A 3,948-nucleotide genomic window follows, 5' to 3' on the forward strand; every position below is an offset into this window, starting at 1 on the left:
CCCACCCCCTTCCCATTCCGAAAAAATCAAAAAAAAAAAAAAAAAAAAAAAAATAGCATCTTTCGAAAAATTACTTCTAAAAATAACACCCAAATCCTGAAGTAAACAAGGGGCATTCTAAATTTTTAATATTATTAATATATTTTTTAATATTTATTATGCTGTTAACACACATTATGTTATGCTGTTAACACACATAAATTAAATTAGAATCTTATCTTATGTTTAGAGCGAAAGTTCTTATATTAAATTTGCAGCTTTCGGCTTCTGAGCCGCCGATAGATTGAAAATTTTTGCTCCCCTCGTCTCCCATCAGACCTTAGTAAAAAAAAAGAGGAATGAGGAATGAAAGAGAGCGAAAGGGAAAGAGGGAGGTAAAGAGAGAGAGAGAGGGAGAGAGAGAGAGAGAGAGAGAGAGGGAGAGAGAGAGAGAGAGAGAGAGGGAGAGAGAGAGAGAGAGAGAGAGAGAGACGAGGTAGGTTTTAATTACACACCAACGTAGGTACCGTTGATCCCATGATTTCCATACCATAAAAAAAAGCCATAGCTACATGATGTATTGGGTACCTACCTAGACCAGCAGGTTCACTGGTAGAAGAATGTGCTATGATTTTCTGAATGCAAAACCCTACCTAGGTAGGTAGGTAGGTAGGTTATTGCATTTTTTTTTTTTTTTTTTTTGTTTTTTTTCCCATTTTCAGTCGGTATTTTGTAATTAAAAAATGCCCCCCCTTCCCCCCCCTTTTTAGTTCTATTCTCAGTTCTCAGTCGGTATTCTGTAATTAAAAGATGCCTCCCCTTCCCCTCCCACCTCGCCATTGAGAATAGCTTTACAAATATTTCAATGAGAGAGAGAAAGAGAGAGAGAGAGAGAGAAAGAGAGAGAGAGAGAGAGAGAGAGAGAGAGAGAAAGTTAATGAAAGTTTCGCGGAATTTTTTCCATGTAAAAAGTACAAAACTGGAAATATTCTCTCTCTCTCTCTCTCTCTCTCTCTCTCTCTCTCTCTCTCATTGAAATAGTTGCTTAATGAGAGTGAGCAAATATAAATTAAACATTCCAAGTATCTATCTAGAACTGAACCACTTGTAGGTACGTTATACATAGGTAATTATATTAATATTTATATGGTGCATAATAATATGTTTATATGTATGTACAGTAGAATCTTGTTTATCCTGCTTGAAAAAAAATCCCTTTCCCAGCAGTCTAAACAAGGTTTCTTATGTTTCTGGTTTGATACCGATCAATGTTCAAAGCCCGTGTGAGATTTGAGCAGCCTAGTTAGCTCGGAAGGCAATGCGTCGGCCTTGTAAAATAGATAAGGTTCGTTCTCGGAACGACTGGCTTTCTCCCTTCCACCTCCTCTCACACCTACCTAATGATAGATCCCTCTATCAAACCTCTGAAAAAAAAGGACTAACCAACTAACCATGTCTATTATTGTTTTGCCCTCCCCCCCCCAACTTTTCAGAAACGTAATCAGATCGAATTTGGAGCGCCGCAGGCGAAATGTGATAGGTAGAACAGGAAACGGTATAAGCTAAAGACTTGAAATTTGGTATGTAGTTCACAAATGTGACAAGGATGCAACACAAAACGTTTGGTTAAAATAGGTTTATTTTGACGGTTTTTGACCGTTTTTTGGCGGTTTTCAGCTATACCGACTAAACGGTTAAAGATATTGTAAAAGTTTGGCTATAAGAACAAGAACACCCAAAATGAGCATCATTCAATAGGATAAGGAAAGTCGTGTGATGTTCACACCAGATTTTTTTTATACCTAATTCCCAAAAACCAAACTCCGTAAAGCCTTCGAAGCGAACACCTCAGGGAGGTGGAAGGGGGCGTAGTACACCTCCTGAACACGAAGTGCGAGTCTCACTTATACCTACGCCACTGCCTAATTTGTTGGCTTATAAGTACACAAATTAGATTAAACCTCGAAATACGAAAACGTATTAATACGAGATTTATGGAACAAATTATTATTATTATCATGGAACATAATTATAATGTTTATAATTTATAATCTTCCAAAGCTCGGCTTAAGGCTTAGAGCCTTAAAGGTACCTGATGTGTGTTTAAACAAGGTTGTAGAGGCTTAAACAAGGCTTTAGAGGTTGTAGAGGTATTATTATTGTTTTTAGTCCGTCCTTCCTTTATTATTACAATAGTAATAAAATAGTCCGTCTCTTATACCTACCTTTTTATTACTATTGTAATAATAAAGGAAGGACGGACTAAAAAGGTATAAGGGACGGACTATTGTATTCGCTTCGGTGTCTGTCAGTCGGTCGGTCGGTCTGTCCCCATAGAAGGACTTATCCAAACCTGGTCGACCTATATATCAAATTAAAGGTTTTTTTTACCAGGAACACGAAAGTTGTGGTGCAAATTTTGTCCAGAAAACCATAAAGCCAAAAAAACTGGTTTTTGGGGGATTTTTTTCACATTTTCTCACACATATGAGCTCTGATCTCGAAATTTGTCGCGTCGCGACGACCTATAAACTCAAAGCGAGAAAGTTTTAGATAACACTTCAGTCGTTAATTTAAGACCGGTTTTAGCGTCACCTGTGTTAGTGAATCCAAGGGATCCACTCGAGATTTCGATTCGTTGGATTCACAGTGGTATTGAACATAGGGACTCCAAAGAGAGAAAAAAATCCTCAGATGGGTGAGAAGAGACACAATACTTCCCATTTGGGTAAGACAGGGTAGATACGAATATTTGGAACACCCCATAATCAATACCCTCCAATTTGGACAGCATGACGATACATAAGGCGATTCCCTTATCGATGGTTCCTTTCTGCCTAATGCTGTCCATTTGAAACACCCTATAATTCTTTGTCCTCTAATTTTGGGAGCACCCTGTATATTTCTACCCTCCAGGTCGAGACGATAATGTAAATCATCTAAAGCGAAAGTTGTAAACTTGTAAAGTGCTGATGACAAAATTTGAAACCGTCTGGAAAATCTAAACGCTCAACTATTCGTTATAAACTTGTGGATAAATTTAAGTAATTATAGCTGTAGGTACCTAGGTAGATAGATAAGTTTGTTTGACTAAAGATAAGTAATTATAGAGAGGTGTATAGATAAGTATAAGTAATAAACAGAGAAGTTCAGAATATGGCACTTTTCCAAAATATGACACTAAAAAACATGGCAATATGGCACTTATTTTGGGAAAATGTGGCATTTATTTGTTCAAAACATGGCAAAATAAGGATTTTTTTCAAGAATCAGAGGCAACTATTTTACATTTTTCCTTGGAACGTCAGATAAAAATTGAATTCTCAAAATAATAATAATAATAATAATAGTGCTTATTCAGACTGCTCGCATAGGACTGAAAAGTCCCTTTACTCCAGCAGTAGGCTACTACTATTATTGTGGTCAAATTCTCAAATTATATTGAGGCGGAGGGACGGACCCAGCTTGTTTGTTTTCATCCTGATATTAAGAAGCGCGGTAGCGCTCCGCCCCGCCAAGTCAAGAAAGTTTGACCGCTACCTACCTATGACTGAAATTATTATGAGTCTTCAATTATTTATTGTTAAGCATGTTAACCCAGAAAGTTCAAAGTTCTGAACCGTAAATATGGGTTTAGAATTATTTATTTAATTCAACTGAATAAAAAAACTTCTTTTAAGTTGGAAGAACCAAGTAGGGTTCCCATGACCGCTGCCGAGTTCCTCCGCTGAATAGCGAGGGATATCCTCTGTGTGCGGAAGGCAGCGACCCTTTTGTCTTCCGTAGATTACATCAGCTTCCCGAGATCTTTCATGAGCGCCTTCGCATTGTCAGATTGTCACACCAAGGCCCCGAAACACTCGGGCCTTGCTTTGAATTACATACAGTAGAACCTCGATTATTTCAACTAATAAGGGCCGAGGGTAGTTGAAATAATCGAAAGTTGAAATAATTGAAATTCCGTATAAG

Source organism: Diaphorina citri, unplaced genomic scaffold (genome assembly GCF_000475195.1).
Source record: "Diaphorina citri unplaced genomic scaffold, Diaci psyllid genome assembly version 1.1 scaffold36, whole genome shotgun sequence".
NCBI lineage: Eukaryota > Metazoa > Arthropoda > Insecta > Hemiptera > Psyllidae > Diaphorina > Diaphorina citri.